Raw genomic sequence first — 26,868 nt, 5'->3', positions numbered from 1 at the left:
TGGGGTACCGCAAGGCTCAGTGCTGGGACCCCAGCTATTTACAATATATATTAATGATCTGGATGAGGGAATTGAATGCAACATCTCCAAGTTTGCGGATGACACGAAGCTGGGGGGGCAGTGTTAGCTGTGAGGAGGATGCTATGAGGCTGCAAGGTGACTTGGATAGGTTGGGTAAGTGGGAAAATGCATGGCAGATGCAGTATAATGTGGATAAATGTGAGGTTATGCACTTTGGTGGCAAAAACAGAAAAGTAGACTTTTATCTGAATGGTGGCCGGTTAGGAAAAGGGGAGATGCAACGAGACCTGGGTGTCATGGTACACCAGTCATTGAAAGTGTGAATGCAGGTGCAGCAGGCAGTGAAGAAAGCAAATGGTATGTTAGCATTCATAGCAAAAGGATTTGAGTATAAGAGCAGGGAGGTTCTACTGCAGTTGTACAGGGTCTTGGTGAGACCACACCTGGAGTATTGCATACAGTTTTGGTCTCGTAATCTGAGGAAAGACATTCTTGCCATAGAGGGAGTACAGAGAAGGTTCACCCGACTGATTCCTGGGATGGCAGGACTTTCATATGAAGAAACACTGGATAGACTCGGCTTGTACACGCTAGAATTTAGAAGATTGAGGGGGGATCTTATAGAAACTTACAAAATTCTTAAGGGGTTGGACAGGCTAGATGCAGGAAGATTATTCCCGATGTTGGGGAAGTCCAGAACTAGGGGTCACAGTTTAAGGATAAGAGGGAAGTCTTTTAGGACCGAGATGAGAAAATCATTTTTTACACAGAGAGTGGTGAATCTGTGGAATTCTCTGCCACAGAAGGAAGTTGAGGCCAGTTCATTGGCTATATTTAAGAGGGAGTTAGATGTGGCCCTTGTGGCTAAAGGGTTCAGGGGGTATGGAGAGAAGGCAGGGATGGGATACTGAGTTGGATGATCAGCCATGATCATATCGAATGGCGGTGCAGGCTCGAAGGGCCGAATGGCCTACTCCTGCACCTATTTTCTATGCTTCTATGTTTCTTTTATCCCTTATGTTAAATCTATGGTCATGGCCAAGAAGTGGTGCAAGATGCTGAAGTCAACAGAAGTTCACAGGTCGAAGCAGCTTTAACATGAAGTAAACTTGTAAACTTTTGTCATTGTCTTAGATGTCAGGACTTCATTTTAATGCCTGAAACATGGTTCCAGTATGGAAATTATCTTGGTGGTGTCAGAGGCAATGTAGTGCTTATTCTTTGCCTTCCACTTCATGATCTGAAATATGACAGCCGCCAACCCGCAGAAATTTCCCTGCTATCGATGCTGCTTTTGTTAGGACTATGCGATTGAGAGAGTCAAACTGTATTTTTATACCATGCTTCTCCATTGCACTCTGCAGCCTCAGTGCCTGCTTTACTGCTTACGTCCACCTGGCACTAAGTTTGCCTTGAAACTTCTATTCCCTTCTGCATTCAAATTTATATTTTGTTATGTGTAGGAAAGAACTGCAGATGCCGGTTTAATTTGAAGATAGGTACAAAATGCTGGAGTAACATCAGTCTGAAGAAGGGTCTCGACCTGAAACGTCACCCATTCCTTCCCTACAGAGATGCGGCCCAGCATTCTACGTCTATATTTTGTTAAGTACTTGTCTATACCTAACATTCTTCTTGTTGGATAGCACGGACAATAGACAATAGACAATAGACAATAGGTGCAGGTGTAGGCCATTCGGCCCTTTGAGCCAGCATTGCCATTCAATGTGATCATGGCTGATCATCCACAATCAGTATCACGTTCCTGCCTTTTCCCCATATCCCCTGACTCCACTATCTTTAAGAGCCCTATCTAGCTCTCTCTTGAATGTATCCAGAGAACCGGCCTCCACCACCCTCTGAGGCAGAGAATTCCACACTCACAACTCTCTGTGAGAAAAAGTGTTTCCTTGTCTCCGTTCTAATGGCTCCTGGTTCTGGATTCCCCCAACATTGGGAACTTGTTTCCTGCCTCTAACGTGTCCAAACCCTTAATAATCTTATATGTTTCAATAAGATACCCTCTCATCCTTCACAACTCCTGAGTATACAAGCCCAGCCGCTCCATTCTCTCTGCATATGACAGTCCCGCCATCCCGGGAATTAACCTTGTAAACCTACGCAGCTCTCCCTCAATAGCAAGAATGTCCTTTCTCAAATTAAGGGGACCAAAACTGCACACAATACTCCAGGTGTGGTCTCACTAGGGCCCTATCCAACTGCAGAAGGACCGCTTTGCTCCTAAACTCCTCTTGTTATAAAGGCCAACATGCCATTCGCTTTCTTCACTGCCTGCTGTACCTGCATGCTTACTTTCATTGACTGATGAACAAGGACCCCCAGATCCCATTGTACTTCCCCTTTTCCCAACTTGACACCATTTAGATAGTAATTTGATTTCCTGTTTTTGCTACCAAAGTGGACAACCTCACATTTATCCCCATTAAACTGCATCCGCCATGCATCTGCCCACTCACCCAACCTGTCCAAGTCATCCTGCATCCTCATAGCATCCCCCTCACAGTTCACACTGCCACGCAGCTTTGTGTCATATGCAAATTTGCTAATGTTACTTTGAATTCCTTCATCTAAATCATTGATGTATATTGTAAATAGCTGCGGTCCCAGCACCGAGCCTTGCGGTACCCCACTAGTCACTGTCTGCCATTCTGAAAGGGCCCCGTTAATCCCTACTCTTTGTTTCCTGTCTGCCAACCACTTCTCTATCCATGTCAGTACCCTACCCCCAATATCATGTGCTGAAATTTTGCCCCCTAATCTCCTATGTGGGACCTTATCAAATGCTTTATGAAAGTCCAGGTACACTACATCTACTGGCTCTCCCTTGTCCATTTTCCTAGTTACGTCCTCAAAAAATTCCAGAAGATTAGTCAAGCATGATTTCCCCTTCGTAAATCCATGCTGACTCAGACCGATCCTGTTGCTGCTATCCAAATGTGCAGTTATCTTTCATAATTGACTTGTGGGACCTTATCAAATGCTTTCTGAAAGTCCAGGTACACTACATCCACTGACTTTCCCTTGTCCATTTTCCTAATTACATCCTATGGAACATAGGCCCCAGAAGCACCACAGGTGAGCCATCGGATCTAATGGAAGCAAGCATGGAAGGATTCATCCTCTGGGAAACCACGATTGTGTCTAGAGTTAGGCGATGAGCAATGTCTACACTGGCTCTTCAGGAAGACAGTTATCATCGCGATCTGTGACATCCAATCTCAAGAGCTCTCAAGCCTGGCTCATTAGTTTGAACTTTAAATTAGAGATACAATGCAGTAACAGACACTTTGGCCGACCGAGTCCGCACCGACCGGCGATCCCCTGCAAATTTACCCTACACGCACTAGGGGCAATTTTACATTTATACCAAGCCAATTAACTTACAAACCTTTACATCTTTGGAGTGTTGGAGGAAACCAAAGATTGCAGAGAAAAACCCACGCAGGTCACGGGGGAATGTACGAACTCCGTACAGACAGCACCCGTAGGATGGAACCAGGATCTCTGGGGCTGTAGGACAGCAGCTTTACTGCTGGACCACTAACCTTGAGATTATCTGGGGCTGCTGTTGCTGATCTTGGCCATAGCTCACAGATTGCCACTCATGCTGCATTAGTGACGTCACCCCAGATCTATTCGCAAGGAGAGAAGGCATCATATACTCTAGCCAGTGTATGAGGCAGACTGAGCAGGCACAAGGATTTGCGAACTTGTAGGCTTCCCTCAAGGTAGATGGATCGATAGGCTGTGCAGACATAGGACATAAATAGACGTAGTTTGTTATGTACACTGGGGCTCACGTTTCTATCAGAAGGACCCAGCTGTGGATCAGGTGGGTCTCTGTGCCCATTGGCATAAGGCACATCTCATCTGCTAGTTATCTGTCAACCCTTACGAGTCCCTCTCGGTATAGTTTGGAGCACTCTCTCTTCCTCTCTCCCCTCTCCCAGTACTAATGTACACAGCAGCAATTTGCTATTAGCATGTGGCCCTCCAAGGATGTTGGATCAACACGTCATTGCTCCTGGGAACCTGGCAACACTACTTAATGTACCGCACTTGAAGTTTGCAAACCTCAGGGCACTTTTTTTTAACAGCATTTAGCACTACATGCAATATTATTCTGGTGCACCTAAAATGTAGTAGAGGAATTATGCCATGGATTTTAGACTCTGTTTACCATGACAATGCACCTTGATAGGCCTGCCTGATCGTAAGCTCGTTCACTCCTCAAGCCCTCTAGGTGGGCATCAGGAGGTTCTGTATGCCACTAGATATTCATTCACTGTACTTTGCTTCTCCCAGTTCCAAAGAACATATTAAGCAGCTGCTTTTGAGATTTTGAAACGTGTTGTTGCATGTGCTGTATGGCTATAGCAGATAGAGCTCAGTGCTTGAGTATTCATAGTACAAAGCATTATGAAATATCTCATTCCAGCAAGCTGGAAGATCAGCAGAGAGGGGAATAGCCTGCAGATTGATGTTATGAGCATTAAATGGCAAGATATTGTTGAAAAATTTCAAAGTAAATGGCTTCATTTTTACTTTAAGAAAAGGCAGTGCTTCCCTTCAGGAAATCGTAATAAAGCGGCGGCTTACTTCTGTTTTCCGTGAGTTGAGTTAATTGGACGGATTCACTATTGTTTACAGTAGAATTCTCATGGAATTTAAGGTAAGTTTGCTTAGATGCATCTGCTGTGCCTCAATCATCATTTGCTTATCATAACTAATTGTTCAGATGATGCAGGAACGTATGGAGGTACAATGAAGTACAAATTCAATCATAGTCACAAGACCAAAAGAAGCAGCATAGTAGCTGCTTCTCATTGTACCGTGCTTCTGAATCTGACTTCAATGGGATCTAATTTTGGAAATGGTTAAAGCAGGCAAATGTTGCCACGTTCTGGTGTAGTACAAGCTACAAGCATGAATTTCTGCCTCACTGTGTTTTTCTTACCAGATAAAGGCTAGCTTAAATGCATCCGGAAGCCTTAGTATCCAGATAACTAAAGTTGTGATCCATAGTTCAAATATATGGTTCATGTGCCTAAAATGTCAACCATGTTGCCACGTGGTGTCATTTTGAAACTTTTTGCTTCAAGGGTCTAACAATTGAAAACATCACAGACTGTATCTGGTGGTACAGGATGGCTTGTGGTTATAGATTGTTCATAGGCTATTGCAGTAAACCTGTTTGGCGGTCCCTCATGCCCAAGGATGACACTGTGTGGGTTCTGGACTGACCGCTGAGGTCAATGTAGGAACTGCAACTCTTGTGTAATAAAGGAACTACAGGTGCTGGTTTACACCGAAGACAGACACTAAATGCTGGAGTACTGTAACTCTACGGAACAGGCAGCGTCTCTGGAAAGAAGGAATGGGTGACGTTTTGAGTCGAGACCCGTCTTCAGACTGAGAGTTGTGGAGAGAGAAACAAGTTTCCAGCGTTTTGTGCCTATCTTAACTGCAAACTCTTCACAGGTGGTTCAGAAGCAGCTGATAGTTTGGGGGGGGGGGGGTGGGGGGGGGGCATTTTCTACCATTCATGAAGGGGTTCTGTGTGTTTCTAAATATATAGACTTGAGATTCTCAATGCCAAACCAATGTCCACTTTTTGAATGATCATCAGTCTAGGATGTCCAAGATGAAGTTAGCACATCCTTGAATCTTTTTCTCCTTATAAAATCATTACACTTATAAATTTATAAAGCCTCACAAACTCATCACTACAAATGGTCTACCTAGTTCACCGGTCTAGTTTCAAACATGCCACTCTGTATGTGACTGAAAATAAGTGGCACAGCGATAGATGGTAGAATGAATGAATTCAATGATACATCATTGTCATTATTGTCACATTATTATCACAAGTACAGTGCAATGCTTTGTTTCACATACAACCCAGTGAAATCATACAGCAGACCCACCCGAGGCAGTAGACAAGTGTCGACAAAGTTTGGCGCTGACAAAGTTATAAAAGTTCACCGATCAATTCTATCTGCTGCCTGCTGCCGCACTTTGCAGCAACCCCCTCTCATACGCTGACCCCCTCCACCCGGGTCCCCCCTTCATTCTCGCGACCCCTTCCTGCCAGATCACCCCTTCATTCTCGGCGACCCTCCCCGTTCTCCGATGGCCTTCTTCGCTCTCCAATGGTTCTCAACGGCCTTCCATGCTCTCTGGCGTTTCCCTTACTTTCCGACAGCCGCTCACTCTCCAACGGTCCCCTCACTCTCTACTCTCCAACGGCCCTCCTTGCTCTCGCAGCACAGGTTCCGTCGACGCCGGTGGCTGATGACATGACTTTGGGGCCTACCGGGCGGGTCCTGCATCCTCAGGAGGCAAGCTGGGCCTGTTGGAGGACTGTACATTCTCCCTGTGACAGTGTGGGTTTTCTCTGGGTGCTCTGTTTTCCTCTCACACCCAAAGACCTACAGGTTTGTAGATTAATTGGCCTCAGTAAAATTGTAAATTGTCCCTAGTGAGTAGGATAGTGCTAATGTATGGGATCGCTGGTCGGCGCGGACTTTGTGGGCCTAAGGGCATTGTTCTGTGCTGTTTCTCTAAAGTCTAAAGTCTGAAGGACGCTAAGCTGGGATTGTTGGCCTGGACGTGGATGCCAACAGTAGGTAAAATGTTTAAGAAGGAACTGCAGATGCTAGAAAATCGAAGGTAGATAAAAATGCTGGAGAAACTCAGTGGGTGCGGTAACATAAATGCTGCCGCACCCGCTGGGTTACTCCAGCATTTTTATCTGCCAACAGGTACTTTGTCCTTCCAGTGAATTGGGAGGATTTTGTAGATGGGGCATTTTCACAGTGCCTTAATGTGCTGTTGGACGTGATAGGAATCAGAACAAAGGAGGAGATTACTGCTGCCTGTCCACTATGAAATTTGGACCAGGGATGGGTTCCTGAGTTACACATGTCCCTTTCTTCAGTTAAGCAAAGCACTGTGGATGCAAAAACGTGGGGATTGTCATGCAAAACACTATAGGTCGCTTGGTGAGTTAATAGGCACATTCTATGCCTTTGGTCAGAGGCATTTAGAGTCAATATGATTTGTGGAAACCTGGGAGTTAGCCAAATAACTCATTTATATATGGGCTGCTTGTAGAGACCAGTGTCACCTGGAACAAAGTCAACTAAGACCTATGATCACATTAAGAGTAATTAGATGGTTTATATCATCTATAGCAACAATGCCATCCTATTCTATTGGACTTTGATCCTTCATTGAGGTGTGGAAATGACTATCTTCCAATTGACTTGTGCTTCAAGGAGGATTTAAATGGCAGATATAAATATGTAGGAAAGAACTGCTGATGCTGGTTTACACCGAAGATAGATACAAACCGCTGGAGTTACTCAGCGGAACAGGCAACATCTCTGGATGTTGACTTTTTGGGTCAAGATCTTTCTTCAGACTGACAGTCAGGGGAGAGGGAGTGTAGAGATATGGAAGGGTAAGGTGTGAAAATGACAAATCAAAGCAGACGTTGATCAAGGAAATGTAGAATGGTTCATTTTTAGCTGAGGGGAAGGTGACAATGAGGCATACAATCAGTAAAATTAATCGGGAGAACAGTGAAACTAGTTGGAGAACTAGGGTGGGGGAGGGATGGAGAGAGAGGGGAAGCAAGGTTTACTTGAAGTTAGAGAAATCAATATTCATACCGCCGGGCTGTAAGCTGCACAAGACCAATTGGTTAATTAAAAATAGTCATACACATGGCATTCACTTGCTTACAATAAAAGTGAATCAAGTCATGTTTTGTCCATCCTCATTTCTGGTTGTTTTAAAGACATTCGTTGATAACTCTTTAAAGGCCATATGGTATTCTTCCCCTCACTCAAGCAAGGCCATCTAATGCTGCATCATTAGCAAGGCATCCACAAAATTGTTCTGAGATATTTCCAAAGGATCATAGAAACATAGAAACATAGAAACATAGAAATTAGGTGCAGGAGTAGGCCATTCGGCCCTTCGAGCCTGCACCGCCATTCAATATGATCATGGCTGATCATCCAACTCAGTATCCCATACCTGCCTTCTCTCCATACCCCCTGATCACCTTAGCCACAAGGGCCACATCTAACTCCCTCTTAAATATAGCCAATGAACTGGCCTCAACTACCCTCTGTGGCAACTATCCTCTTTTTATCTCCGGGTATCCTGCTGCTAGCCCCAAAGGGCAAAGCATAATCTACGATTGATTGCAATCACTAAATTTCCTCCCTGTTTAGTTTCAACAAAATTTGAATGGTGAAACCAGGTCTGAATTTTTCACCTATTATATTTTAGAGACAACAATATTTGTGCTGAATAACAAATGCTTAATCTTGCCGTTATTCATAACAGCTACATAATCCTTCTGAAGACCTGGAAAAATAACAGAAGGAACATTTCCACCCTTCCTGATGAGGGTTGAAAGGGTTGGAGGAAGCTTCCTTAACTATTTTCTGGGCTGGGCTTCACTCAGATCCTGACTGACTCCCGACTTACTTTTCCTTGCTGAATTGAAGTTCACCCACGCACCATGATTGCTGACTGATTGCTTGTGTGCCTCTGTGCTGCCCGCATTGATTGCATGTCAATGAACCGTCTCTCTGAAATAGTCTCCACTCAATTGTTCACCAATAAGCTTATCAATAAAATGGACAACCCTTCCTCATTCATTCACTGTATGAGTTGAAATGAAAGACAATGATTAAAAGGCATTGTGGCTTCTTGGGTCTATGGCAATAAAATTGATCGTGGTAATACTAAAACAAAATAATTTTTGAGCTGGGGAATTCCACTGATTTAGCAATACTGCAGAGATACAAGGTCTTCCCATGCAAATCACTGAGAAAATGTGAGATTATGTGCGGAAATGGGAACGAGAACTTAGAAGGAATACTTGAAGGTTATGAAACCACTACTGAGGAGTCTAACCAAATTCAAGAATAAATAAAGAAGATACAGGATACAAAAATTAAAGGGGTTGTCGTAATTTTTTATCACGCAACAGCTTGGTAGTTGATATGTTAGCCTATTTAGCTTGGAGAATTCTGTTGAGGAAAATTCAAGTCTTATAAATTCTGATGAACTGGAAAGGCTCTGCTGACTAGGTACTGCAATAGGACCTCAGTGTATGTAATAGCTGATGTTCTTTTGTTTTTTATTTTTTGAGAGGAAAAACTGGTTCTCAGGAGGCACTTCTGAGGCTGAGTCTAGAGAGTCAGGAGCATCCATGGACCAGTGAAGCCTGATTGTGCCTGGCCTATGACCAAGATAGGGAGAGAAGGGCAGGAATTAGAACCAGTTGTGTGATGGGTAGAAGAGGCCTTCGCAACCTCCATTGTCACTCGCTTAATTGAGGAGAGTGGAAACAGCATGGACCTGTACTGTTGCTCTGTTGATGATAATAGACATCAGGGCTTAGTTTAGTTTACTTTAGAGATACAGCGCGGAAACAGGCCCTTTGGCCGAACGATTTCACACTCACCAGCGATCCCCGCACCTTAACACTACTCATCCCACATTAGGGACAATTTTACATTTATACCAAGCCAATTATACCAATAATGTGAGGTTATCCATTTTGGTGGCAAAAACGGGAAAGCAATTATCTAAATGGTGGCCGATTGGGAAAGGGGGAGATGCAGCGAGACCTGGGTGTCATGGTGCACCTATCATTGAAGGTAGGCATGCAAGTGCAGCAGGCAGTAAAGAAAGCGAATGGTATGTTGGTTTTCATAGCAAAAGGATTTGAGTATAGGAGCAGGGAGGTTCTACTGCAGTTGTACAGGGTCTTGGTGAGACCACACCTGGAGTATTGCGTACAGTTTTGGTCTCCAAATCTGAGGAAGGACATTATTGCCATAGAGGGAGTGCAGAGAAAGTTCACCAGACTGATTCCTGGGATGTCAGGACTCTCTTATGAAGAAAGGCTGGATAGACTTGGTTTATACTCTCTAGAATTTAGGAGATTGAGAGGGGATGTTATAGAAACTTACAAAATTCTTAAGGGGTTGGACAGGCTAGATGCAGGAAGATTGTTCCCGATGTTGGGGAAGTCCAGGACAAGGGGTCACAGCTTAAGGATAAGGGGGAAATCCTTTAAAACCAGGATGAGGAGAACTTTTTTCACACAGAGAGTGATGAATCTCTGGAACTCTCTGCCACAGAGGGTAGTTGAGGCCAGTTCATTGGCTATATTTAAGAGGGAGTTAGATGTGGCCCTTGTGGCCAAGGGGATCAGAGGGTATGGAGAGAAGGCAGGTACGGGATACTGTTGGATGATCAGCCATGATCATATTGAATGGCAGTGCAGGCTCGAAGGGCCGAATGGCCTACTCCTGCACCTAATTTCTATGTTTCTATTAACCTGCAAACCTGTACGTCTTTGGAGTGTGGGAGGAAACCGAAGACCCTGGAGAAAACCCATGCAGGTCACGGGGAGAACGCTCAAACTATGTTCAAAGGAGCACCCGTAGTCAGAATCAAACCCAGGTCTCTGGCGCTGTAAGGCTGTAGCTCTACCACTGTGCCAACGTGCTGCACCAACACTAGGGATGTTAATCTAATGTAACATTATAAATGCTGGAGAGATACATCTAAGAGCCTGTGCTGTGCAGTGTAAAGATAGCAAGATCGATGCAGAGAGGGGTAATATCAAGGTTTGGGCTGACATTGAGGTAGGTCAAGGAGGGAAGGGGGAGGTCACTGGGATTTTATCGGAAGCAGTCAATGGTTTGGGGCATCATAACTTGGCTTTGTGGAATTATTAGTTTAGAAGCCAGGAGTTTAAGGGATCAAACAATCAGAGGTTGAGGATTGGGGCAAGTGGAATCTTTAGACCCTTGTCAGAGGTGACTGATGGTGCCAATGGATATAAGGAAACCCAGAAACTTATCTGCCAGTCGTGTGCTATGTTGGGAAAACTCTCAGTGATCATTACGACTGGAGCAATATAATCCAAATTCCCTTGAAATATTCTGGGGATTTGTGGCACATTGAATATGCCATCTGGTGTGCCATTGCCACCAAAACCCTTTCAAGGGCACTAAGGTGACGAACACCTTGGAATGTCTGATCAACTTTCCAAAATGGCACTAAATGACCCAAAAAATATTAATTATCACATTCATTCTGGAATGGTTCATTTTTTAATCATATAATGCTGAAAATAACATTATTCAATTGATGTTCCAGATAAATAATTGTTTTCCAAGACAATGCCGATGAAGAAAAAACAGAGCCCAAAGGAAAATAAACTACAAATTTTATTTTTGTTGGTGCTGCAAAACCTGAGGTTTCATGTCCTATCCATGTGATAAGAGCAGAATTTGGCCATTCGCCCGATCAAGTCTACTCCGCCATTCAATCATGGCTGATCTATATCTCTCCCTCGCAACCCCATTCTCCTACCTTCCCCTATAACCCCTGACACCCGTACTAATCAGGAATCTATTTATCTCTGCTTTAAAAATATCCATTTATGGCCCAACTGTGGCAATGAATACCACCGTTTCACTCCCCTCTAACAAAATAAATTCCTCCTCATTTCCTACCTAAAGGAATGCCCTTTCATTCTGAGGCTATGACTTCTGGTCTTAGTCTCTCCCACTAGTGGAAACATCCTCTCCACATCTACTCTATCCAAGCCTTATTATTTAATAAAGTATATTTTTTCAAAATTGTGAGGAGATTTGATCCAACAAATTATTCCAGATTATTTGAGAAATAAGAGGCCGTCTGTTCTCGGACAATAAACGGCCCCAATATGATGGCCTAAATATATTTCTTCACTCAGAGAACCATGGTAGCTGTAAGTTGCTTTAGATCCTATACCAGATCTATTGTCAATGACTGAAAACATGCCAGCAAAGCATAGATGCTGTAGTTAAAAACATCTAGCTAAGACTGCAAGTTAATCAGAATAAACTTAAATAATGGTTGTATCAATTATGATAAACTACATTGATTAATAATTTATGAAGTGCCTAGTATCTAATTTTGCAAAATAATTAGTTGGAATAAATGTTTTCACTTTACGTGCAATGACAGGGAGAAGAAAATGTGTTGTTTAACAAACGAAGGTTGTGTACGTATTCAATGGGCATTGGGTCCAGTATGTTGGGGTTATGTTATTGGGCTAGTGACCCATAGAATTTGAGTTCAAATTAATTCATTGAGAACTTTAATTGTTTATTTCTAAATCTGTAATTAATTTTCTTATCGGCTAAAATATAATTTAATCTATTGTAACATGCTTGCAAAAGATTATTTCCTAGTTTACTCACGTTTTTAAGGATGAAGCAGTTATAAATTGCAAGCCACATATGTATGCCTGAGGCACAATTGGAATACAGTGTTCAATTTTGGGCGTGCAGGTTTTAGAAGAAAGACAAGACTTCAGTGAAGTTGCAAAATGTTCCTGTTAGATGCAAGGCTTTAGTTATATGCATAGATTTGGAAGCTAGAACTGTTCTTTGTAGAATAAAGGGGTTGGGACTGGGAATCTGATAAAGGGACTTACAATTATGAAGGACATGAAGAATAGATGGTGTCGGGGACAACAAATGAAAGGAATTGGCAAAAGAATCAGAAGTTGGGAAGCTCCATTTTTAACATTAGAATTATATTGGCGCAGGAAGGTGGCTCGGTGCTGCATTTTTAAGGATGCCTTAGTGGGATTGTAGACTTAGATCCAAGAATGACCAACATGTGTTTGTGGTAGGTGATCAACAAGAACTGGAATTGTTGGTTTTGATTCCAACAATTATTATCCATGTGCACAGCTCTATTTAACGCATTTAATCTCATGCTTTGTTAATCAATTGTTGTTTCACTTCAAGTGTGATGAAAGGAGCAGAGATTAATTACATACCACTAAAATAGTCCTTGCTGATGTCCACAATGTGGGTTATTATTGTTCCAGATCCATGACGGGAGAAGTTTCAGGCTAGATTTAGCATATTAGTGATTCTCTGAGATGCCTCAGGAAGGACTAGATGTTGCCAACGTTCTGCTGTTTCCTTGGTCAGCATTATGATCCATGTCTCATCCTAGTTCTGCATTTGCTGCAGCAGTATCTGTGCTCATTTTAGCTCCTCCTCGGTCACAGTTGGGATCAAATTGTGATGTTGGATACATAAACCGTGTTGCAGTCATTTTACCATTTTGTCCATGGAAACCTGAAATATTTTGCACAATAACTTCATGTCATAAAGGCAACCTGATATCTGTGCAAAGATTCTAATCTTATTAAAGCTTTTTGTGCAAAAAAATAAAGAGTTGGTGGAACTCAGCGGGTCAGGCAGCAACTGTGGAGAGAATAGACAGATGATGTATTGGTTTGCAACCCTACTTCAGTCTTTAGGATGAAGAGCCCCGACCCACATCATTGTTTGTACATTCCCTCCCCAGATGCTGCCTAACCTGCTGAGTTCCTACAACGTTTGTTTTTTGCTCAAGGTACAAGCTCCTGCGGTTTTATTTTGTGTCTCCCTTATGGATGTTGATTGATGGATTCATTTATCTTTTATTATCCATAATAATTATGCACACATATAGGTCATGTCCTGCAAATTCAGCACATTGATTCTGTGACATTGGCAATGAATAATATTGACATTGGCAATGAATTGAATTGTGTATGACACAATTCAAAGTTGCTTCTCTCGTTAAAAGCCAGGTGTTCTTAGCAGAGAGTATTTCTAATGGAACAATCCCACATTTAACCCATAATGTTGGTGCCCGACCATGAGTGTAGATTGTGAGCAGTTGTTATTGGGCAGGTCTACAGCTGACATGTGGGAGTATTTTGAAGGCCAGCTGGTCAATGTGCAGGATCAGCATGTTCCAGTAAGGAGGAGGGATAAGGACGGCAAGGTAAGGGACCCGTGAATGATCAAGGAGATTGTAAACTTGGTCAGGAAGAAAAGGAAACACATGTCACGTTTAAGAAGGTGGTATCAGGTGGGACGTGAGGAATATCAAGTGAGTATGAAAGAACCCAAGTGGGCGATTTGAAGGGACAAAAGGGGCCATGAAATATCATTGGCGAGTCGGGTTAAGGAAAATCCCAAGGCTTTTAAAAACAAGAGGGTGAAGGGTGACTAGGGAGAAGGTAGGACTGCTCAAGGTTAATGCAAGGAATCTATGCTTGGTTAGAGGCTGTGTGTAACATACTATGCAAGTACTTTGCATCTGTACTCACCTAGGAAAAGGGCATGGAGGACAGTGAGATCAGTGTGGAGAATACAATGATACTAGGGCAGTTAGAGATTGAGAAGGAGGTGGGGCTTAGGAACCCGAAGAGCATTAAGGTAAATACTGTAAGTCCCCATGGCCTGATGAGGTTATTCAGGGATGTAAGAAAGGGGCCTTGATGAGGATTATTTAGTTTCTAGACACAGGTCATGTTCCAGAGAACTTGAGATTGGCCTCTGTTTAAGAAGGGAAGTACAGAGAATCCAGGGAACTATAGGCCAGTGAGCCTCACGTCAGTGGTAAGGAAACTATTGGAGAGAGTTCTTCCAGATAGAATTTACACTCATTTAGAATGGACTAGTGAGGGGTATCCAGTTTTGCTTCAGAGGTTCAATGGTGCTTTATTTGTCACTTATGCAACTGCACAGTGAAATTATTTATGCATATTCACAGGCCGCCATGTTTTGCAGCCATTTTAAAGGTCCAAAGTCTGGTCCACCTGTGAGCTCGGTGAGCTGGAACATTTCCCCTTCCTGGTAAACCCTGGGCTCCTGCAGAGCCTCCTCCATCGTCCTCAACCTGAACAGCCCGTGAACCGACGTCCCTCTCCTCATCCGGCTATCTTTGTGTCCTGGGTGCACCTCCTGCAGCCGATCTTGAAGGCGCTGGAGGCATCACCCCGGATCACCTTCGTACCGGCCCTTGCTCCTCACATCTGGCATCTCCAGCAGCTCCCTTATGGCTCTGCCATCCGATGAGCCTTCGGATGGGCCTTTGGGTGGGTTCCCCAACCACTGACACTCTGGGCGGGCCCCGCTGACTGATGTGCCTTATCTGATCTGACTGAAGCTGGCTTATACATAGAAGATAGACACTCGTGATGGAAGGTAGATATTCTGACTGGAGGTCTGTGACCAGTAGAGATCCACAGGGACCTGTACTGGGACCTCTGCTGTTTGTGATTATATATATAAAAGATCTGGACATAAATGTCAATGGGTAAATGAGTAAAGGTTTGTTGACACCATCAAAATGGGAGGAATTGCAGACAGTGAGGAAGGCTGCCAGAAGATTGAGTAAAAAATAGATCAGCTTTAGAAATGGGAGGAAAAATGGAAGATGGTATTTAGCCTGAGCAAGTGTGAGATGCTGCACTTTGGGAGGTTGAATGCAAGGGAGTTAATGCTCTTTACAGCATGGATGTGCAGAGGGATCTTGGAATCATAGATCATAGTTCATAGCTCACTGGAGATGGCAGCACATGTGGATACGTTGGTAAAGAAGGAGCATGGTATGTTTGCCGTCATTGCTCGCGGCATTGAACATAAGAGGCAGGATGCTGCTCTGTAGGACTTTGAGTAGGCCACATCTGGAGAATTGCATGTAGTTCTGGTCGCCTGATTACAGGAAAGATGTGGAGACTTTCAAGAGGGTGCAGAGGAGGTTTACTAGAATGCTGCCTGCATTAGAGGGTTATATCTAGAGGGAGAGGTTAGATAGACTTGGATTGTTTTCCCTGGAACGTCGGAGGCTGAGCGGAGACTTGATAGTATATAAAATTATAAGAGGCACAGATCAGATAAACAGTCAGAATATGTATCCTAGGGTGGAAATGTCCAAGACTAGATGGCATGGCTATAAGGTGAGAGGGGGGAAGTTTAATGGAGATGTGTGGGCTAAGTTATTTATACAAAGGGTAGTGAGGACCTGGAATGCATTGCCAGGAGTGGTGGTGGAGGCCGATACAATAGTCGCATTTAAGAGGCTTTTAGATAGGCACATGGAAGTGCAGGGAATAGAGGGATATGTATCATGTGCTGGCTGATTAGATCAGTTTAACTTGGAATCACGTTCGGCACAAACATTGTGGGTCAAAAGGCCTGTTCCTGTGCTGTACTGCTCTATTTTCTACGTTCTATCAATAAAAGTTCTGTAATTCCATTTAAAGATGAAAAAAAAATCTGCAATTTTACTTCGGAGTCACGTGAGTGACTACGTGAAGATCCCGTCCAGCACGCATGCGTGCCATATCGTCTCTCGCATTGCGCAAACAACAAGCTGTTGGAGCGCTGCTTCCAACAGCTCAGACCTGAAGGTAAGTTTTTTAACTTTTTCAGGTCTCTTTTTTTACTGCAGGAAGCGATCAGAGCTCCTGCTGGAGGTCCGAGGTCGGAACCCCAGCGCCACCCGGCTCCCTTCTACTGGGACCGCCGAGGGGGGGGGAGGGGGAAGGGAATCCCGGCTGCGAATCGCGGGGATATCCAAAGCCGACCACAGAATCGCGGGGAAGGAATTCCGGTGGCGCCATGCTGGACTAGCGACCGCAACTTTTAGCTCCGCTGCTGAAAATTCACGATTTTCCGTGTAAAAATCGGGTCTGGAGGTCGGGACCGATTCAAAAAACTTACCGGAGCCCCGGGATGTCGCGCTGATGATGTCATCAGTAAGTGCTGCAATTTAAACGGAGGATAAAGGTTTTTAAATGAAAAAAACGTCTCCAGCTCAGAGCCCTCAGAGAACAATCTCAAAACATCTGCTGAAACCCCAGAAACCTGAAGAACTGACCTCTGAAGTGGATTTTGGAACGGCTACAAGATCCAAGACTGAGATGCCTACTAAGGAGAAAAATGAAATGAACTCGGTAAGAGAACTGAGAAAGGATATTGAGGCTGGAAACTCAAAAAAGATGGAAAATATTAATGTTAAATTGATGGAAAATATGTCGAACATCAATGCTGGTAATCAAAAAGTTATTGAGTGCATTGGCATTATACAAAAACGAATTGAGGATTGCATGAAGAGCTAACGGGGAGAATTAATAAAGGGGAAGAAGAATCTACGAAGAAGTTTGAGGCTGTGCATGTAATTGTTTCTTCACATGTAACTGCAATGAAAGACATGGAAACAATTGTTGAACAAATGGCTGAAGATATGCAGGGAGTGAAGCTAGAACTAGACAGCCTCAAGAGTCAACTGGCGAAAGTCTCGGATAAATGTCTTGATCTCGAAGCTCGCTCAAGACGCCTAAATTTTACGAATACTAGGAGTAACAGAGGAAGCAGAGGGGAACAACGCTCGTGAGTTCACTGCCAACTTAATCAAACAAGTACTCAATTTACCTGTGGAACCGGAAATTGAAGTGGCACATCGAATACCCAGATTTAAGCCAAGATCACAAGCAGATCCAGCCCACGCACGACAGATCATAGTCAAACTTCGGGACATTTCAGCACTTGAAGAGCTAATGAAAAAAATCAAATACGGAGTGAAGATGACGTTTGGAAACGACTCTATCAAACTCCTCCGGGATTATCCCTATGAGATCGTGCAAAAGAGAAGAAAGTTCTCACAGACAAGACAGATTCTCCATGGAGTTAAAGATGTCAGATGTGGCGTTTTATTTTATCCGAGCAGGATGCGCATTACTTTCAAGGGAAAAGAGAAAACTTTCACTAATTCGGACGCATCTTATAAATATACCCAAGAGATTGTGGCAGAAACAGTAGATTAATCAAGGTAGCGGGACGATATGGACAAATTATTTCCTTTTATTACTTCACAGAGAACACCCGAAGATAAGGGAAGAAACACTATTTTCTAAAAGTTTAAAATGGAAGTGCATTTCCACGTGCGCTAGTCTAGACACCTTATCTCCTTTGGACGCTTTGGAATTCAACTCAAAGACATTCTTTGTTCAAAATAAAGGAAAGACTGATAAACAACACAGAGACTAACAGGAGAGCCGAATGTGGAAAACATCACAAGGACAAATGGTGGTTTAAGATCTTAAAATAATTTAATAAAATATAGAGAATTAACAATAATTAACAATACTAATATAGAAATAGAAATGGAAACTAACTTGAACTATATAATGGGCAAATTGTAATAATGTGTTAAAAAGACTGACTATCTCGTATATAGTGCGAGACAGTTAAGCAGGGATAAAGAAATAATAAATAACAGATTTTAGAACTAACGTAGATAATACTGAAAGTTTAAGTGCTATGTAGTCCGTGTGGGGAAGGGAGGAGACTCAGGCACTTGGCATAATTCCAGAAGCCTGATTCTGGTTAACCCTTTCAGCCAACAGCTTACTATTATCAAAGGTATAACTAATTATAAATAATTAATAGATAAAAGTGTTAGATATGTAAATTTCACAATAGCTGAACACACGATTAGATAAGTCATAATTTTATATATATATATATATATATATATATATAGTGTAATTGGGTGAAATATAACTGATTTTGAAATGGTTCCGCCCTCCTAGGTTTAGAGTAATAAAGGGAGCGGAGCTAATTGTACAACATCAACATCGGAAGTCGAATAGATGTTGAATACCACAGTTGGGTGGGACACTCACTACAGTGTTGAATACTCCAGACACTGTAATTTTACTTGTTCAATTTTTTTTTTAATCACAATATGTCACAACTATGTGTATTTTTTTTCAAGGACAATCGCAAATGGGATCTACCAAGGAAGTCAGTAATATAAACACCCCCCAAATATCCAGAGTCCTGAGGTATGGATGCACCGTAATAAATAAGGGTATTAAAATCAGCGAAAATGCAAGATGATAAACAAAAGAAAATGGGAGGAATCACACTGTGTAGCTGGAATATAAGGGGTATTAATTAACCAATTAAAAGGGGCAAGATACTAGCTCAGTTGAAATCATACAAAACGGACATTTCTTTTCTACAAGAAACGCATCTTAAACATCAAGATCAGATGAGATTGAGGGCGAAATGGATAGGCCAAACATTTCACTCCTCACATACTTCGAAATCCAGAGGTACCGCAATTATTATTCGCAAAGGAATACCATTTAAATCAAAGAAAATTATATCAGATAAGGAAGGGAGATATCTTATAGTTACAGGAGAGATCCATGCTATGCCAATCACTTTGGTAAATATATATGCGCCCAATTTTGATAATCCTCAATTTTTCAATAAAATCCAGAATACAATCGCAGAATTTAACTACCAAAATGTTATAATTGGAGGAGACTTCAACTGTGTTTTAAACCCGTATTTAGATAAATCGATGCAAAAACAAAGAGGTAATATGAAATCTAAAACTAGTGAACTCATAAATACATATATAAAAAATACAAATATAGCAGACGTTTGGAGGATCGCGAATCCGATTGGAAGGGAATACTCGTTTTATTCAATGGTACACAAAACATATTCACGTATAGATTATTTCCTAGAGGATATAAAACTAATCCCTTATACTATGAACCCTAAATATCACACCAATACGATTTCAGATCACTCCCCGCTAACTTTCATTTTAAAATTAGAAGGAATGTCTACGAACAAATCGCAAATTCTGAAAGACCCACAAGGGAGTATATATCTAAAAAAACAGATGGACCTATTTTTTGAGCCAAACGATACACCAGATATATCGCCCACTTTACTATGGGAATCCTTCAAAGCATTTATTAGAGGAGTCATTATCTCGTATCAAGCTTTTCAAAACAAAAAGAATAAGAATGAACAAAGACAATTAGAAGAACAAATCAGCCAACTAGATATAGATAATGCTAAAGATCCAACTATGGATAAACGTAATAAAATTGTAATACTGAAATTTAAGCTAAATAAATTATTGTCAGAGAAAGTTATAAGACTATTCCAAATTACAAAACAAGAACATTTTGAATTTGGGATAAACCCCATAAATTTTAGCACGCCAACTGAAAAATGGGAAAAAGATCATGCAATTTTAAAGATTAAATCATATAGAGGGGAATTATTAACACTAGCTAATGATATCAATAAAAGACAATTTAAACCAGGACCTGCAGGTAAGAGTACTCTGCGGTCATTTTGTGTTTTCCCATGCTGATTACAGGTGGAGAAACCAACGGGCTATGACAAAGCTGGTGGGCTAGCAGCGGCCAGCGGCACTTGAATCACCTATAATGGGATCGGCTGTGCCCGATGTCGCCTCCGCACCAGCCAGATCCAAGGCAAGACAAAAAAAACCATCAAAGTCGTGGACTCAGAGAAGTCCAACTTTGAGCAGCCGTGGGCGGCCAGCGACCGTGAGCGCTGGAGCCGGATGGAGTGGTGTGTGGAGCATTTGCTCCAACGTGACAGGCTCCGGGAGATAGAGTCGAGTCACTGTGGGCTCTATGTAAAACCCACAGCAGCACCTCTTGTAGGGCTGCACAGTGCTTCTCCCTCGTCAGAGGGGAGTACTGGGGGTCAGTTCTGGGCTGATCCTGAAGAGGGGTTTGCAGAACAGAAATCAAGTGTGCAGGGGGTGCAGGAACGTGAAAATCTACTGGTCATGGTGTCCAACTTCATACAGCCAGACCAGACTGGCCAAAACCTGGAGGAGAAGGACATGTCGCAGGACCAACAGGATGCACTGGCACTGCTTTGCAACACACGGCCATAGACAGCACCCTTGCACCCACCAGTAGAAAAAGACCGACTGGTGAAAGCTTGAAGGTCCGGTACACCAAACATGAGTCTTTCTTAGGCCATGGCCCAGACCGACCTTCTTGGAAGATACGCAAACCTCCAACATCAACCAAACCACAAACCCAGACACCAACACTTCAACATCAACGAAGGATTTACAAAAAATAAGTAAACCTGCCACTCGTAACTATGGAGGTAGGTGGGTCTGGTTCCCTACAAATTGCAGGGGGGCATGGAGGTTGGGGGGGGGGGGGGGGGGGAGATTACTCTCCTTTCTGGATGCATGGAGTATGTTAACTACCGATGCTTATATTTAAGCAGTATCCAGGGATATACAACATAATTATACACAAGTACAGCCCTCCAGTTGAACATATACCGAACCGAATATTCGTACATTCCGGTAAAGAAAAATCAGAACCGCAGGCTGAACTGGAGTGGCCTTACGCAAAAGGGGTAATTGAAAAATCCCAACACGAACCGCTAGAATTCGTGTCCAATATCTTTACCTAAATCAAAAAAGATGGTGGTAGTCGCATCATCATAGATCTGACCAAATTGAATACATTTGTACAATATATTCATTTTTAAATGGAAACCTTTGTTACTGATAAACAATTCATTTCCAGAGGTTACTTCATGGCTAGCATCGATTTAATCATATAGAGGGGAATTATTAACACTACCTAATGATATCAATAAAAGATTTGCTCAATTTTAACCAGAATTTATACACATCCAAAACGTTAATAGACAATAATAATAATAATAATAATAATAATAATAATAATAATAATAATAATAATAATAATAATAATAATAATGTTTATTTATATAGCACTTTTCAACAAAATCAATTTGAACCAAAGTGCATTACAGAGATTGATTAAACTAATTGAACAGATGAAATGGCAATAAATCCATACAAAATGAAAAAGCAAAAGAAAATAATAAAGTTTCAGAATTTCTGGACAATTGTAACCTTCCAAAACTAGAACTGAAGGAACAAGAGGAACTGGGAGCACAAATTACATCTAAGGAAATAGAAGACACAATAAATACACTTAAGATTGGAAAAACACCAGGACCAGACAGATTCAGTAATGAATTTTATAAATGTTTTTACGACATAGTTACACCACGTTTACAGAAAATGTATACATATGCTTTTAAAGAACAAATGTTACCTGAAACACTAGCAGAATCAACGATCGCATTAATACTTAAAAAAGATAAAGATATAGAAGAACCAGGTTCATATTAGAGCTATTGCTTTGTTAAATACGGATCAAAAAATATTTGCGAAAACACTAGCTAGAAGACTAAGTAAATATGTTAGTAAACTAATAAACGAGGATCAAACAGGATTTATACCTAAGAGACATTCATTTAATAACCTCAGACGTCTGCTTAACATAATGTATTCACATAAACTCAAGAACAAGAGTTATCTATCATTTCATTGGACGCAGAAAAAGCGTTTGATCAAGGAATGGGATTATATCATTAAAGTATTGCAAACATTTCAAATGGGAGAGAACTTCATCCCATACATTTTATGAATTTCAATGTCGAATTCATGTCTAAATTACGTTGACACAATTCCTCCTACAGTCATCAAGGCAGATGTGATGCATGGACTCATTTCCACGGCATGAAATCACAGAGCTTTAAAATTTTCACGTAGTCACTCACATGACTCCGAAGTAAAATAGTAAGATTAAACGAGAACTTACCAGTTTGAAGTTTGATCGTTATTTTATGAGGAGTAACGTTGAGGGATTACGTGCCCTCCGCTCCCACCCCTGATCATATACTCAACTGGTATCTCTTCTCTAATCTTACTATGTTTAGTCATTACAGTTATCTGTGATTTCACACCGCTGCTTTGAAGAATGACACGCATGCGTCCTGGCGGGTTTCTTCACGTAATCCCTCAACATTACTCCTCATAAAATAACGATCAAACTTCAAACTGGTAAGTTCTCGTTTAATCTTACTATTAAATTACAAACTGATGCTATTGTTCAGGATGAGAATTTGCTCATGCCATCTAGTTACGGATGTGGATGGGAGAGTTACCAATTCCTCAGTTACATTGTATCAACTACCTATAGACACTGGGTGCATTCTGGGGATTAAAGGTTTATGCGAATATGCCTATCTGCATGCTCTAGTCCAAGTTGATACACTTCAGTGGTGGCAAATTTCTGTTTACATTGGTGCAAACAAGTCAAAATAACCGGTGATAGTTTACCCAAACCTCATAACGGTACAAAATATGGGTGTTGGATCACAAAGTATTAAAACACATTGTGAACATTAAAGACCAAGAAACTTGCATCCAGGCTCAATCACCAGTGGAAAATATGTGTCATATCGGTAGTGTTCGTTACTTTCTAGCTACACTAAGGAGAAGTGTTCTTTTATGTTTTCCTCCATTTTTATAGTGCCTGCGGGGCTTAGATAGGCATGGTTCCCACTGATGTGGGGAATGGTAGAACCATATATGGTTATTCTAGACACAAGTATTGGTCTAGCCGTGACCATCCTCAGCATGATATAATCAATTCTTTGTATTACAGAGACTGAGAAGACCGTTCTTGCGGCTGGGGTTGTTAAACCAACCATGAACGTGCTCGCTGCAGATCGCAGTGATAGCACCAAAAAATATCAATATTTCCTCATAAGGAGATGGGAGGTGTTTGTTTTATAATTATATTACATATTCGGCACGGATGACTGACGTCTTGTAGTTCAGGCTCATATGAGGGCTTGACAAATCATGATGTCTAAAGTGCAATCTACCATACCTAAGTGCTTCATCATACTGACTGAAAGGAGTAGAATCCACTCTGGCGGGGTCACCCTCTAGATTATGAAGAAAATCTGCAACTCGAAAACTCCCAGGCCTAGGGACACAGAAATATGGGGTGTTAACGTTGTGCTAGGTCACTTAGCTGAAGGGCTCCAGCTACATCCCTGTCCTTGGACTAACTCACTTATAAGTGGTTATTCTCATAGCCTTGCATGCAGCACTACGGGTCCAGTCATTACATAAATGTTGACTGGATAGGATGATTATATCTGCAGACTAAATAACACTTATGTTATGACTTAGTCAAGCAGTATAGACCAGGGGCACCAGATCTCAAACTAGATGTTTACATATTCCATGAATCTTCAATTGTGTATGGTCACACATCTACACCAGAATGTTAGATCACTAGAGCCTAGAGACTCTGAACTAGCTATATTGTTAGTTACATCTACCCTCAAAAGAAGGTATCCCTTCAGACCATCTTCAGGTGGTTATGGGTCTGGCTTATACAGGAGCAAATACTGACATGTCAAATCACTCTACCAGGGCTGTAACAACCTCAGCAGCAGGGTTATGGAAGTTAGCAGGACCACATCCTAGCGGTGGCAGGATGGTCAATCTAGCAATTTTCCACACATTTATTACTAACCCATTGCCAGATGGGGGGTATTTACAAACTCTATGTTAATGTTATGCTGGCATCAACGTTACCCCACCCACGTGGCCGATGTGGCCCTGGTGTGCCGGCAGCTGTCCGAGCGATGGCTACAGGTCAGTGCCCCCCCTCCCCTCCCTCTCCAATGCTCACACCCCCCCCCCCCCCGTCACTCACCTCCCCTCCCTATACCATCACTCACCCCCCCCCCCATCACTCAATCCCCATCCACGTGCCTTGATGTCAGCAGCTGTCCGAGCACCACCTGTGGGTGTAGAGCCCCAACCCCCGATCCCCTCCCTCTCCCCCACCCGGGAGAGAGGGAGGGGAGGTGGGTGGGAGTGGGGAAGTGAGCGAGGGGGAGAGATGGGGGGGTAGAGGGAGGACAGTTGACTGTAAACTATCACAGCTGCAATCTTGCTTTGCTTTACTGTGCAGTCCCTCTGCTGATGCGGAACACCTCCCTACTGGACTCCTCGGTCAGTGGGGTTTTTCACTGGTTTGGCAATGAACAGATGACCAAGTTCCAGATGGCTTGCACCATGGCAGACGTCTTCAGACTCCCCAATGCCCACCTGCGCCCGGTAAGTGTGTGTGTGTGTGTGTGTGTGTGTGTGTGTGGGGGGGGGGGCAGGCTAGAGTGGCTGAGTGGCCTCCGGCATCCTGCTGCCAACGCTCTGATATCTGGAATTGAAAAGGATTTGCACATAGAACTCAAGACACATAAAAAGATAAATTACATAAAACATTTAAAAAAGCCATTGCCAAAAAATTTTGAAAGGCATACATCTGCTTCTCGATGGCCTCCTTTCAGCCGGTGTTGTGCTCAACCCATATTACCGTTCGCAGGAGTTTCCACGGTACCCGCAAGAGTCATTACGGATATCGCACGGATATCGCACTGGCATCTGCGTTCATACAATGTTGCAACGCTGCTCAAGTCACTCTTGGAGAAATTCAAAAATGTTTGAATTTTCTCCCGACCTTAACAAGTTACACGAGTACCTGCCGTTAGCGCCACAGAGGTCCTCGGTGGTCCACGAATGCCGTACTGTTATCGCAGGAGGTTCCCACAATGTTAAGTCTTGTTAAGTCTTGCTTCAGGTCGCACCGTGAGAAAGAGCCATAAAGACTGTGGCCCCTGGTTCTGGATTCGCCCAACATTGGGAACATTTTACCTGCATCTATCTTGCCCAGTCATTTTTTAATTTTCCATGTTTCTATAAGACCCCCCTCATCCTTCTAAACTCCAGTGAATACAAGCCTAGTCTTTCAATTTTTCCTCATATGACAGTCCCACCATCCCAGGGATCAATCCCGTGAACCTACACTGCACTGCTTCAATTACAAGGATGTTCTTCCTCAAATTAGGAGACCAAAACTGTACACAATACTCTAGATGTGGTCTCACCAAAGCCCTATACAACTGCAGTCAGATTGTTAGAGGACACTTTTCAATGTCTTGCTGCAAGCAAAGTGAAATCACATAGCATCTTCAAACCAAAAAACACCAGGATGCTAAGCAGCATCATACATGTCCAAGCAGAAGAGTTTTACTTTTTTATTGAACCAAAATACAGAAATTGGTCACATTAATGTGAGTGGGGTACTGTTTGCCCACAATTCTTTACACCATCGACAATGATTCAAATTTAATGATCACACATCACAGTTGATTATAAAACTCTGACAAGATTTTCAACCACGCAGAAAAGATCAGAGACAAATTTGTGCAACCTATTGGCACCATTGTCAACGGTAGAACTATTGTGTAATTCAAAGGAATACTCAGTTAGTGCTTTCTCACTTAGCTTGGATACATCAAACATAAAAAGCTGCACCCTGTCTGGTGCACTGTTTCCTTGCAACAATCAGGATGAAAGCAACAGCCATCCATCAGGCAAAACATCTTACTTGCAATGTGCATTTCTTTAAGAATGATGGAGAAAAATAATCTCAGTGAAAAGCTTGCTGGACCTTGTGCAGATAAAACTAATACAGATCTTGTGGAGCTAAACAATCTGGATAAACAACATATGATAAAAATCACAGGTCAGACAAGGCAACGGGATGTTTGTGATGATCACACTGTTCATGACAAAAAGCGCAGCAGACTTGATTCAAAGTGATTTGTTGTGAACCTTTATAAATACATTCACATTTACACTGTTTACATCAAATAAATGAAAGAGCTCTGGCAATTTGTGAACCTAGAATGTTTGGAATTATCAGAACACAGCAACAAGTGGTTCATATCTCTTGGACCAGTAGCAAGCAGAGATTTGTTGATTTTTGATGCATGTGTTTCTACCCACGAAAAGTGCCTCACATTGTTAAAAACATCTTTAACCAGCCTCAAAACAAAACTGTAGTTTGCTTTTACTTGTAAACAAATAGACCCCTTTCAGGAGGAATTGAGAAAATTTAATCATCTGTGATTGAAGTTGTTTTGCAAATCCATACTATTCAAGAAAACTTTGCAAAACGGCTAAGGGCATAGAGGGTTTGTCAAATTAGACACATCGATGCTCCTCCAGTGTTTGCTTGAGGATGGGGAAATTAGTGAAGAATTAATTTGAGAATTATTTGTCAACATCAATGGGTTGCCTGGATCTATGTAAACTAGCCTTTGAATGCAGCCTGAGTGAACCTTCCGAGGAACATGCCAGAGAGGAATGACATACAAAGTA

This window comes from Leucoraja erinacea, chromosome 6 (assembly GCF_028641065.1).
Source record: "Leucoraja erinacea ecotype New England chromosome 6, Leri_hhj_1, whole genome shotgun sequence".
Lineage (NCBI taxonomy): Eukaryota > Metazoa > Chordata > Chondrichthyes > Rajiformes > Rajidae > Leucoraja > Leucoraja erinaceus.
Note: the sequence above shows the minus strand (reverse complement) of the source record.